The following is a 14924-nucleotide window of genomic DNA, read 5'->3' as shown; positions in this document are numbered from 1 at the left end:
ATATATATATATATATATATATATATATATATATATATATATATATATATATATATATATACACACATATATATATATATATACATATATATATATATATACATATATATATATATACATATATATATATATACACATATATATATATATACACATATATATATATATACACATATATATATATATACACATATATATATATATACACATATATATATATATATATATATATATATATATATATATATATATATATATATATATATATATATATATATATATATATATATATATATATATATATATATATACATATATACATATACATATACACACACACATATATACATATATATATATATATATATATATATATATATATATATATATATATATATATATACATACATATACATACATATACATATACACACACACACACACACACACACTCACACACACACATTCTTGTCATAGCAAACCTGCATTTTCTCAGGTCATTACTATCAATGTAGTAAATAGTTGTTCTTCTCAATTGCACTTCTGATCAATTCAATGTGTTCTTGCTGTATAAAAGTGGTAATTTATTTTAATTATTATCATAAATAGCATTATGGTCCTAAATAAAGTATGTTTTACCCATACAATAGTTTTGACCTGCAGTAGAAAACTCATTCTGAAATCAAATAAGAAATTTATAATGTGCAGCTTTGCAAAATCGACTCTTAAAAAAAAAAAGCATAGAAACTTGACAACTCCACTCTGCTTGCTACAGTAAGACGCAGTCGTGCTACACTTTTCATTCTGTTGACATCCATTTATATGTATGCAGGTTTTTTGTGCATTAGTGAAGTTGTATTCCCAACAACAACAACAAAAAGAGTAGACTGCATCCTATTCCATTTGAAAGTATTGGTGAATTACATGTTGCATTATGTTGTTTAAAAAAAGAGCCAGCAGACTGGGATGTCATATTACACCCATTGCGGAATGCCAAAAGTCTACTGTGCAGATGGCTTAAGGGATCGACACATCTTTCCCCATCTCCTCTACTGTTCCAGCTTTTGAAAACATTGTTTTTGCTTCTCTACTGTGGCCATTGTTCTGCTTCAGCCTTCGGTAATACACTAGTGTTATCAAACCATACAAGAGTTTGTAAACTTGACCTTGACTTGACATTTAAAGCCCTTTCTTTAGGTCTGGACTTTGCTTTTCAATTACAGCACCCTGTGAAACCCCCCAAAGTGCCATCAAAGGGTCTCCAATGTATATTTCTATGGTTGCTCGACACGAACATCAATGGCAGCAAAAAGTGAAACTCATCCAATCGTGCGCATCACCCACACAGCAACACTTTTATTCAGTTTAGCTGTTCAGACAGAGCTGTAATTACCTCTTTGATTGGCCATTAATAGTGAACAAAACAGAAATGTAATTCCTTAATGCCCTGCTCATGCAATATGCTCTGTATTATGAGCTGAGCTGTCTTTCGTAATTAGCACCAAAAAAAAGCTGCGCGACATTGTGTGAAGAGTAGTTTGAGATCTAACAAGGGAGATTACTGACCCGATTAATCGCTAACTGATGAATTATTCCCCATTATCTGCTACCCGCTAATTGCAAAGACTAAGGAGTTTATTTAAACAAATTAACTAATTGCTCTCTCTGTTTTCAGCTGCCGGAGGGCTGATAAAATGTAAATGAGAGTCTCATTACCAATTCTTGGCATCTACGCAGTGCTCCGTGGACTTATCAAACTGCTTTTTACAGTGTATGACTAATGCACTCTTATAATTTATCTTTCCTGATCATATTAAAGTTCATTGATTCCAGGCCGTGATTGCGAGGCTGGGTTGGCAACTGTTACAAATGCATCTGAAAGTGACCGATCAAGAGAAATGTACTGCCATACTTCCATCAGCGTAAAGGTTGCGACAAAGTGAAAATGGCAGACACCTTCTGCAGCGAGGGGAACAGACCTTTTGTGCACAAATGACCTAAAGGTTGATAAATTTGTTTCCTTATTTTGATCTTTCTCATCTGTGCGACTGCTTGAAAACAGATCTTGCTGGATCTGAAAGGTTTTGTTTTATGAACAGATGCGTTTTAATTACAGCATCTGATTTCTATGAGATGCCGTTTTCTTTACTGTGTTGTATTCCTGCTTTCAACAGCCAACCAGTTAAAGCTATGAGCTAAGAGTTCAGTCAGCTAGAAGGAGACCGTCATTCTGAGAACAAGTGTCTGCACACACAATATTGCAAAATGAGTCATCAATATCAATATAAAAATTAAGATCAATGTAAACACTATATTATCATTCAAAATTTAGTTTTTTTTAAAGAGTTTATTCCGCTATTCAGAAAGATTGACTAAAGACTTTACAAAGATGTTTTAAATAAAAGCTTTCTTTTGTACCTTTTGTTTTTTTAACTCTCTATTAAGAATCAAGAAAAAAATATTTACACATTAAAATTAAGAATAACAGCTCGGTTTCTAGAGGATTGAATACGTTGTTATTGGTAAATATAACCATATCCAATAAGTTAATAAGGCAATAAGCAAAAAGACATTATATTTGAAAAGCTGCGCTTTAATTTTGAATGGTGACACCCACAGACATAGACACCAAGTATAAATCAGAGGTAAAACTTTCTCATGCATAGCAGTTGGCTTATGCATTACAAGCTTAACATAACAGATAAACCAAGACTGCAGTTCGGTCAGTTTTCCCAACAGATAAACAGCTCTCGTTAACAGCTTAGCATGCTTTCACTTTCGTATTTGACATGAACCACACATTTACCGGTAGGAATGACATCCCACCCTACTCATAATCATATAGCCGTATATATGCCTATTACATATACATAATACACTGTGATATAGCTGGGCTCTGATCGTTTTTCTTTCTCACTACAATCGATCTGCTCCAGAGTTCGTTTCAATCAAGCCGAGACCACCTCATTCAGGCGATCTCGGACCGATTGTTTTGGCAGGGATCAGAGCGTGATTTCTGGATTCACATATGCCAAACGAACCGCGCTAACTGGGGAAACGCGACAGGTTCTGAAACAAAAGTCTAGATGTACAGTAAAGGCACCCTAAGTGGAATAATACAATCAGCTCTGGCTGCACCCTGAGTCACTCTGTTTTCTACAAATTTATACAAGTCAGATAGAAGAGGAGGAGCTAAACCATGCATAATCTTGTAAACTACACAACTGATTTATGTTGGGACAACATGAAGGAATTGTGTGGAAGAAGGGTGTAACCAAAAAATCGATGCATCAAAAAATACTAATAAAACTTAATTGAAAGCACAATTTTGGAAAATATTCAGTCAACTTGAGAACTTCCATAGATACATTCGCACAGGCATGGACAAAAGTGACAAAATTCAATTTCACAGGGCCTTTAAATATCCAACACTACAATGAACTAAAAAAGAAAAAGGAAAGATTTGCTCTACTTTCACCACCTTACCAACATCTCAGCAAGCCAAGAAGCATCCCAGAACATCAAGGTTTGTCCCAGAGGCCATGAGGATGCATAAATTAGATATAACATACTCCGTAGGTGACAAAGTGATGTGTTTTACTGACCCAGATCCACCTTTGCTTAGCTGGAGCGGGTCATAAACATTTTGAGCATCCTCATCCCACATCACAATCTGTCAATAGCAAATAAAAAAAATACAAATAAAAAATGCAAGGTGACAGGATGACATCATCCCGGGACTGAAAGAAAACAGCTGTTATGTAAAAGCATAATTCTCCATTGGCTGATTAGTAGCTGAAGGGTGAGGTGTAAAGATCCCTATTGGATTGGAGAGCTCAGAGCAACACACACGATCAATATATCAATATGCATTTAAGGGGTCCGGGTTGGTCCTCTAATCGGGATTACAGGGCGCCTGGACTGCATTACCCTCAACAAATCAATTAACAAATGATATGTACTCTGTTGATATGTGTTCATCATACTGGTTTATTGAAGATCTGCCCTGCTGCCTGTCACATGCCAACACATTCTCACTCCAAACCAGTCACATTATGATGCTAGATCGGGACCCCTGGGCGTCACTTTTTAGCGCACTGGGTACTCATTCAATTTGCGGGAGAAACCTTTTGTGTCAATACGCAGATGAAAACGCCAACGGAGTATGATTTTCAATTTCAACAGTCACAATCATTTATTTACATAAAATATTTTGACATTTTGAGCACCTAATCAAGCTTCTGTATTGATTATAACATTGATTGTGAATTAAGATGTGTGTATCTTGTGACTAAATCACTTCACTCTAATGTTTGCATTTATCTTTTGAATAAGAAATGATCACGTTCAGAGGTTGTAAACATTTTTGGTGATTAAATGTTTTTGTTGCTCAAATAAAGGTACTGAATTGCTTCTGGAGACTTGACATACAACATGACTTATTTGTAACACCTTCATACTGTTTTCTAATCAGTTCAAATCAGTTTAGTATTTTAAAACAGTGTTAAACTAATCATTAAATTAACAGTTGCTTGTAGCAGAAGATTATTTTGTTTCTGAATTGCATTGTTGGACCTTGATGCTCTGACAACATTTGATGTTTGAAATTAACAAATTGATTTTTATTTTCATATAAATTAAGATATTTATTTATAAATACTGTATACATTATTTCTTTTACAATGTATTGTTAATGTATATAGGGGTGGGTGGTATGACCAAAATGTAATTTCACAATACATTTCACAATATTTAATATAAAAAAAAAATAAAATAAAAGAAGAAATCAACAAATATTTGTTTATAATGAATCACTTTAAATATTTCAGAAATCAAAAGGACTTCACCTTACTTCACTACTTTATTTGGACCCTATTAAATAGAGATGCAAAACATTGGCTTTCTTTGCCATTTGTGACATGTTTGTGTGTTTTTGAGAAGTGTTAATTAACAGGCTAATTTAATTAACAAATCCAGGTTTGAGATTTTATTCCCAACAAGTGTTATCTTCTTACAATAAATTTAAATCAGACTTGAAATTTTATTTCCTAAATCTCTATAAGAAAACAATGAAATTGGTGTAATATACTGGTTTAAGTTTAAATATTTTTATTCACTTACTGATCTCCTGTGAATTGAGCAGTTGCAAGCATAAAACTAGACAGACATTTAAAGATAGAGTACAGTTATATAACTTAGTTTATTACTTTTCATCAAGCCATAGACACCAAGGGCCCTATTTTAACAATCTAGGCACAAAGTCTAAAGCGCATTAAGGGTGTGTCTGAAACCACTTTTGCTATTTTAAGGACGGAAAAATATGGTTTGCGCCACAGCGCATGGTCTAACAGAGTTGTGCTTATTCTTTTTAATGAGTTGTGGGTGTGTTTTGAGAATAAGAGTCTGATCTCGCATTCCCTTTAAGAGTCAGTTGCGTCATGCCATGGTGCATTTGCTATTTGCGTGGCAGACTTTGTAAGTGGAAAAACTGAACGATTCACTAGTGAGAAAACCGTTAAACAGACCATCTGCGTAAGGATAACGAATTAGCCTCCTCCATTTGCCCTCTTTACTTTCTCCTTACTTAACTTTTACTCTTTACTTTTGTGGAGTAAGGAAAATGGTGGAAACTCACTCAAAGCGCAAAGATTTGTTTCAAAACTATTTCTAAATTCCGTTCTAATTTCTAGCAAATGAATAAATGAACAATAATAACGAAGTGTGGTCAAAAAACTGAGTTATATCCAAACACACGTCCTATGCCCCATGTGGTTCAAAACCTGACAGGTGGACAAATCTAAGCTTGTTTTTATTAAAACAAATTTAATAAATACTACTAATAATAATAACAACATTATACAAATGCAATTTGTCATGAATAAACTGAAAAAGGCCCACCCGAGATGAAGGAGGCATGGATATTTTATATTTATGTTGAAAATAATAATTTTTGTAACATTTTATTCCATTAATTCTTTTTGATTTATAAAAAATATTTGTGTATTGCTGTACATCCTGTGTGTATTAAGCAATGTGTATGCGTTTAAGGCACACAACTAACACACTCTGCTGCGCTGAGCTTTAGATTGCACAGTCTATTTTAGTTGCTCAAAATAGCAACGCGCCAAACAGAAAGTGGCGCAAATAGATTTGCTATTTAAACAGTGTGGCGCAAAATGGGAAAATTAGGGTTGCATTGGTCTGAAAATAGCAACAAATCGCACCAAACATGTCTTGCACCTTATTGCGTTGGATGTATGATTGGGCCCAAAGTGTTCCTAGAGCTTCCAATAATTACAGTTGAACCACTGAAGTCAGATGGAATGTTTTTGGTTCCTTTTCTGGACTTTCATCATCTCAAGACCGTTTCTGTATACAAAAGGTCAGAAAGCTCTTAGATTAAATCTAAAATATCTTCATTTTATGTTTCGAAGTCAAACAAAGGGACTGAGATGAGGTTGAGTAATTAATCACATAATTTTCCTTTTTGAGTTTAAAAGCTATTTCTACTTTAAAAATGCATGCAAAATTAAAATGTGTCTGGAGCTGACACGTAAAGAAAACAGCTGAAAATAATGGAGCACGCTTCACTTTGAAAGATGACGCCAAAGGGGCACCCAGTGCATTAAAATAGTGACGCCAACGGGTTCTCACCAAGCGTCAAAATTTGACACGTTGGGAGTGAAAACGTGTTGCACATGCGAGACCCGTCACGGGCCGTTTTGTACCAGCTCAGCAGGCTCTTATCTCCTGACGCCGGCGTCTGTTTCATAGACTCCAGCCACGTTCCAAACAACTGCATTTCCATGCTGTGCCTGCTGGTGTACAATCAAAAAAAAAAAAGTCAGCTTACGTTGCGCATTGTTATTCAAATGCGGTGGAGACAATGGGCTTGATTTCTGGATGCAGGGCTGTGAGGCCCGGATAATCCTCTTCGGGCTGTGTTACGCTTTTGCGTCCTGATTCACTTTACATGGTGGCGAGTCAGATGGGACACACTCAAGTCTCATCACCTCCCAGCAGCTCGTGCATATAGTCACAACAGTCCCCAGAATTAATACTTGACTCGCTTTTAATTGGCTTAGCCTTCAAAAGCATTTAACACAGTCTGTTGCGTATGTTAAACACACAGACTTTTTAGTAGGGGAAACATACAGAAGCACAAGCTAAAAAGGAACAGCTGGACTTTTGTTTTTTACCCTTGTTTTTTTTTTTACTTTCTAACAGGAAAAACTGAACGGACATGCAGATAATCCTCTCCATGCAGTCTAATCCCTGCCAGCTCGTCTGAATTTAGAGATAGGCCGAAGCAATAAGACTCCCCATTTCCAGGGAATATTCCGTAATTTAATACGATAGATATCAGGGGTCTAATGCTAAATAAAATATCAGCGACAAACTAAACTGAATATATGAAGAAAAAACGGGATTGATAGCTTGTGATTGTGACGTGTGCTAAAACTTCATGGAAATGAGTCTGCACAGAACTGCACTGCAAGCATAATAAGCTGTACGAAGCACTTCCGTTTATTTCCGTGTTGAAACTTTGTCTGCATATATCTGTCATAACCAAAAACTTCAGAAAATACTGAAATTACTGACAATTACTGGGAAAGTGTTGACAACGTCTCACACATCACGCGTCTTTAAGTCACCATCTGCTGCACAAAATCAACTTCAATGTCTGAAAGCCACATTAGTGCACAAAGCATATTCTTTCTATATTTTGACCATTTTTGTCTCCAGAGATGGTAGACAATGTACCATTTTAAAAAGCCACTACAAACAAACCAAGCAATAAATCTATTGTCAGATGTGCATCTTAGCTAGAGTAACTTGTAATATTTTATTTACCATAATAGCTTGTGGATGGTTGTGGTTTGCTAGCATACGCTCTTCCTTTAATTTCCTCCTTGTGAAAACATCAAATTAAAACATTTAAATACACATCCTTGATACTGGTTCACTTTTAGGTCACTACTAACAGTTTGCTCATTCAAACAAATGTATATCAATAATTAGTTGTGTAAAAAGATACACCTAAATGTTACATATCAATCAAGTTAGCTTGTATAAATTTTTTTCTATCGTTTGTGTTAAGAGATAAAGTAATACATTTTTTTACAAATTATTGGATTACAAATATTGCTAGTCATAAAATTTAGGCTGGTGGAATAAAAAATATTATATATAATAAAAATTATGTAAAATAAAATAAATACAATTTTTATTTAATTTAAATAAAAAATAAAATAAAATAAAATAATAAAATAAATAAATTAAATTAAAATAATAATTTTTTATTTCATTTCACCAGCCTGAATTATATGCCTAGCCATATTTATTCATTCATTAATTTTCTTTTCGGCTTAGTCCCTTTATTAATCTGGGGTCGCCACAGTGGAATAAACCTCCAACCTATCCAGCATATGTTTTACACAGCGGATGCCCTTCCAGCCGCAACCCATCACTGGGAAACATCCATACACATTCACACACACACTCATACACTACCGTCAATTTTAGCATACCCAACTCACCTGTACCAAGTCTTTGGACTTGTGGGGGAAACCGGAGTACCCAGAGGAAACACACGTGAACAGGGGGAGAACATGCAAACTCCACACAGAAATGCCAACTGACCCAGCCGAGGCTCGAACCAGCCACCTTCTTGCCTAGTCCTAGCCACAATTAATATTTTAAAATATTTTTATAAAGTTCAATAAAACAAAGGTAACTTAAAACAACACAAAAATAAGAATATGCAGCCAATATTTTTATGCTGATAATGTTAAGTGATTGTTTCAGGGCTACTTGACTCGATTCATTTTGTAAAATACCTTGTACCCTACATATACATTTCTATACAGAACTAAAATTAAAACAAAATAAAATAATTCAGAAACTTTAAGTTAAAACAAAACAGACAAATTATTTATATTTTTTACAATCATAACACTAATAAAACAACACAAAAAGAAATATATGCAGCAATTATCTGATGCTGATTTTGTCAACTATTAAGCTGTGTATTAATACAGCGACATTTCAACCAAGTTGGTTTGTTAAAAAAAAAAATTCTATTGTTTATTTTAAGAGACAAAAAAACTTAAAACTTTTTCAATTTATTAAATTACATTGCTAAGCAATTTAGGCTGGTAAATTAAAAATCAAATCAAATAAAATGCAAAATTTGTATTTCAATATTTTTAATAAAGTTTAATTAATCAAAGATAATAACATTATTAAAATAACACAAAATAAGTACATGCAGCAAATATTTGATGATGATGTTAGCTAATTGTTTAAGACCTATTAGAGTTGATTTATTTTGTAAAATAACTTGTGCCATATATATATATATACATATATATATATATATATATATATATATATATATATATATATATATATATATATATATATATATATATATATATATATATATATATATATATATGTATATATATATATATATATATATATATATATATATATATATATATATATATATATATATATATACACACATTTGTATACATAACTAAAAATAAAACAAAATAAAATACTTCAGAAAAATTCATTTAAAATAAAATATAAAATTACAATTAATATTTTACAATAATAACATTAATAAAACAAAATAAGTATAAGTATGAAATTGTCAACTACTAATAATTATCTGTGTATTAATACACTTACATTTCAACCAAGTTGGCTTGTTTAATCTTTTTTCTATTGTTTATTTTAAGAGATAAAATAACTAAAACTTTTACAATGTATTAAATTATACAGTTGAAGTCAGAATTATTAGCCCCCCTGTTAATTTCTGTTTAACTGAGAGATTTTTTTCAACACATTTCTGAACATAGTTTTAATAACTTATCTCTAATAACTGATTTATTTTATCTTTGCCATGATGACAGTAAATAATATTTAACTAAATATTTATCAAGACACTTCTATACAGCTTAAAGTCACATTTAAAGGCTTAACTAGGCAGGTTAGGGTAATTAGGCAAGTTATTGTATAACGATGGTTTGTTCTGTAGACTATCGAAAAAAGGGGCTAATAATTTTGACCTTAAAATGGGTTTTAAAAAATTAAAAACTGCTTTTCGTCCAGCTGAAATAAAACAAATAAGACTTTCTCCAGAAGGAAAAAATATTATCAGACATACTGTGAAAAACTCCTTGCTCTGTTAAACACCATTTGGGAAATATTTAAAAGAGAAAAAAATAAAATAAAATCAAAGGGTGGCTAATAATTCTGACTTCAACTGTATGTATATATTGCTAGGGATATAATTCAGGCTGGTGAAATTAAATAATTTTTTAAATTAAAATAAATTAAATTTAAAAAAAAAATAAAATAAATTGAAATTCAAATTTACAATTAATATTTTAAATATTTTAATAAAGTTCAAATTTACATTTCAACTAAAATAAAAATAAAACAAAATAAAATACTTCAGAAAAAAAATCATTTAAAATAAAATAAAAAATTATAATTAACATTTTAAATGGTTTTAATAAAGTTCATACAATCAAAAATAATAACATTGAAACAACACAAAAAGAAGAATATGCAGCAATTATTTTATGCTGCTATTGTCATCTAATTGTTTCAGGCCTACTAAGACACATTTTGCAGAATAACTTGTGCCCTTTTATGTATTTCCATACATTACTAAAACTAAACGTTTTATCTCAAGTTAGTTTCAAACAGATCTCCACAACCTATATATATATATATATATATATATATATATATATATATATATATATATATATATATATATATATATATATATATATATATATATTCATGCTATCTGTTCTAATTTGATTTACCAAAACCATAATACATGTGCATTCACTTACTAACCAGCCCAACATTAAACACAGATCAATACATCTTAATTTAACATCTCAGGTCTCACACAAAGAATCCAGCACAGACACAAAAAATGAAATAATGCTCAGACTGACCTTTGAGGGGCTTGCAGATCAAATCAGAATTCAGCACTGGCCAGGCAGAAACTTTATTTGCAGGTCAGAGTGAATACTATTAAATACCCCGACAAAAATGACCTTGACTTTTTGATGTTGTGGTGTAAAGGTCGAGAGTTTCTCTTCAGCAAAGAGAATCTGTGAGTAAATGTAGGGAATGCATTAAAAAGTGCAGAGTTGAGTAAATGTACGTTGCATCAGCATTATAAGCAGTCTGGTTCCTTTAGAGTCTCCATGTTATGCCAAACATTGATTTAGATTTAATTATTTCCACAAACAGGAGTTTAGATCAATTATTTGACCACAACGAGATTGTGTGGTATTGAAAGTTAGCTCATCGTATTTTTTTTTACAAAAATCAACTTGCAAAAGATTCTCTCTCTCTCTCTCTGTAACAACACAAGGTCTGAACTCGGTTAGGTCTCGCTGCTCGCAGGGAGACTGAAGCAAAATTGCATGTTTTCTCCCCCTCCAAAGCAAATGAGGCCCAGACAGGAATCAGCAGAGGAGATTCACACCGCATGAATCCGTAATACATCAACACCGGCACGCCACCGGCTGCCATGCTGCTTCAGAAATTGCATTTTACACTTGTGCTGAAAAAAAAAGAGGCAGTGGATATAAAATACCACAAACTGATAACATGGCTGCAGAATGATTCACAAATCTATTTCAAGATCATTTCAAACTCAATTTTAATTTGCCAACTGACCACAATAAAGCTTTTTTTCTGACGTGTCTGTGTCCTCTTTAATTATATTCTGACACTAAAATATCATTCAGAGAAACAATACACCAAATCATGTCAAGCATATTCTGAAGAAGAATCGTAATATGCTGTATTGATGAACACAATGTTGCCTCAAAATACACATCTTGAATTAATTATTATTTATTATATATCTCTATACCTCTCCATTTTCCTTTAGATCATTTACATATTTGTCAGCAAGTATGTGTAATCATTCAAAATAAAACCTGACTTAGTCGTTAAGATCAGATCAGATCAAGTGTGTTTTTACATAAATATATCTGTTGGGTTGAAATGACAATGAAACATTTGTGTTTGACAATGAAACAAATGTTATTTGTAAAAATAAGAAGCATTTAATATGCTTTCTTTGAATATCAAAACACTTTTGAAATTTAATTGATGCAGAGACTAAAATAGCATCATTCCTTTTATTTTCAAAGCAAATGTAATACTATTTTAAAGCAAAGATGCATTAAATACAGCGCATTAAAAATCCAGGATATCTTTTCACATAAATGCTCAATCAAGAAGATCATGACACCGAATGCAGAAAATTCAAATATATTACATTTAAATGCATATCACATTATTATATGATATGATACATGATTATTATATTACATTAAATACAAATATTGTAATATTTCTCAATGTGCTGTTTCACTAAAATTTTTTATAACAAAAATGCATCCTTTTATATGAGCACTTATTCATCACTTATAACAATTTATTTAATAAAAACAAAAGGTTTTGAAAGTCTCTCTAACCAGAATCACAACACTGACCTTTTCTATGACACGTTTAAATACACTGTATATTGTAATGTAATAAATTCACTTCATTAATAATTTATTTGAGTTCTTAGTGAGTTTTAGAGTGTTAAAATAATACAAAATATATTAATAATATTGGCAATGGCCACACGGAGCTCAGTGGTTAACACTGTCACCTCACAGCAAGAAGGTCTCAGGTTTGAGCCTCGGCTGGGCATTTCTGTGTGGAGTTACTTGTTCTCTCCGTGATGGCGTGGGTTTCCTTCGGGTGCTCCAGTTTCCCCCCGCAGTCCAAAGACATGTGCTATAGATGAATTGAATAAACTAAATTGTCCGTAAATTGGCGGTTCGTTCTACTTTGGCGACCTCTGATGATTAAAGGGACTTAGAAATGAATGAATTAATGAATATTGGCAATTTCTAAGATATTTAACTTGAACATGCAATAATAATGTTAATAATGTTAATAATAAAAGGTAATAATAAAATTTTAATATTATGAATACTACAAAATAAAAAAATACCTTTTATAGTATATCAATTTGATAACCATATAAATTAATTTTTTAATATAATTTTTTTCAGGGTTTACATTTCATTGTTCACTCAGCCATTCTGGCAGCTGGAGTGCCAGGGAAAAAAAGGAAAATAACGGCCATTAAATTACAGACATTTACCGTAAAATAGCAGATGGTAAATTACAGAAATTTACCGGAAATCTATATTAAAAGAAATTTCTGTAATTTAACGTACGTTATTTAATGTTTATTTAATGTTAATGTTAATGTATATTTAACCCCAGCTGCTGGAAAAAACGTAAAATAACAGATTTTATGTCACACTTTATTTTGATGGTTCGTTTGTTGAATTAAGTTGCATTGCATCTACAGTACATGTCAACTTATTCTCATTAGATTATACGTAAACTGTTAGGTTGGGGTTAGGGTTAGTGTAAGTCGACATGTACTTAAAAAGTTTCTTAAAGTCAGTTAAATGTCTTTTAAAGGAGCAGTATCAACAGATATTAAGCAGACGGCCTAATCCTCAAATGGACCATCAAAATAAAGTGTTACTGATTTTTTTTTTTACAGTGCACACTTAAAATATCTAGCTACAGGTTTAGTAAGACTTTTACTTCAGAATGTACTTTCTCCAAAAAACCATTTCATCTTATATGTTATATTTATGTTCTGCATATGATAAAACTCTTCCTCTGAACATGCAAATGCATAACCGAATTATACCTCCCAGTGTTCGCAAATTGCCCCATCACTCTCACGTCCAGCTGTACATTTGTTTCTCATCTTGCATTACGCTGGCAGAGTTCGATATCCATAAACATCTACATTTAAACAATGAAACGATCAGGTGAGTAACAGCGGCGGGACAGCCAGTCAATACAACTATGAAAGATCTCCAATAATCAACACAATTAAAGTCACAGGATCTCTGATACATCTGCCTATCTTACTGACAGCGGCTGCTTTCAGTCACAGCATATCAACCCTAAAGTGAATCATCACTCTGAATAAAAGCCGCATTATCACTGAAGAACATGCCACTTCATCCAGACCTGATTTCTCCGCGTATGCTGAAAAAGAAACGGACAGCGGCTACCAAGCAGCAGTCTTCATGCATTATCAATTGATAAAATGAAGCTCGTAAATCAAATCCGAGGGACAAAAACTCAAAACTTGGTCGCACATTAAGATGCAACCGGCCTGATGAAAATGATTAACGTGGGGGATTAAAATATTGACGTTTCTGCAGAGTGGTTTGCCACTACAGAACCGGCCTTTCGCTTTCATTTCCTCAGCGAGATCCCTGTCAACGACTGCGCGCCGCTGTTATAGCAATCAATGTGAGTCTGGCCTACAAACACAGAGCTGTATTTTCTAGCCCTGTTGCCATTGAGCATCTGTTCAAAGCGAGCCATTATACGGCATCATGTATAAACATATTAGCAAGGCGGAGAGGGGAATAAATCTGCTCTCTTTTCACTTGCACACGTTCCATTTCCATAATATGCTTTATTAGATTTTTGGTGTGTGTGTGTGTGTGTGTGTACGTCTGAGTTTTTGGGTGAACACGCCGTCCCCTCCAGCACAGGCACTAGGAGAGGTCAGTACCAGGTCAGGGCCAAATTGGCGATGTACTGAGGGGTACAAGCATCGCAGCTTGCAATTAATGCAGGAAAAATTCATTTATAGCATAGTAGAAGCTTTTAACAGTCAATGCAGCATACAGAGCTGGATTTTGTGCAACACATACAGTATTAAAAAAAATTGAATTATTGCAGAATTTACAAAAAATAAATAAGATAAAAGCCTATATGTGTAAATTTTTTCTCATATTGATGAAGAAATAAAACTGTAGATTTAACAA

This window comes from Danio aesculapii, chromosome 24, assembly GCF_903798145.1.
Source record: "Danio aesculapii chromosome 24, fDanAes4.1, whole genome shotgun sequence".
In the NCBI taxonomy this organism is placed as follows: Eukaryota; Metazoa; Chordata; class Actinopteri; order Cypriniformes; family Danionidae; genus Danio; species Danio aesculapii.
This window is presented reverse-complemented; position numbering follows the sequence as displayed.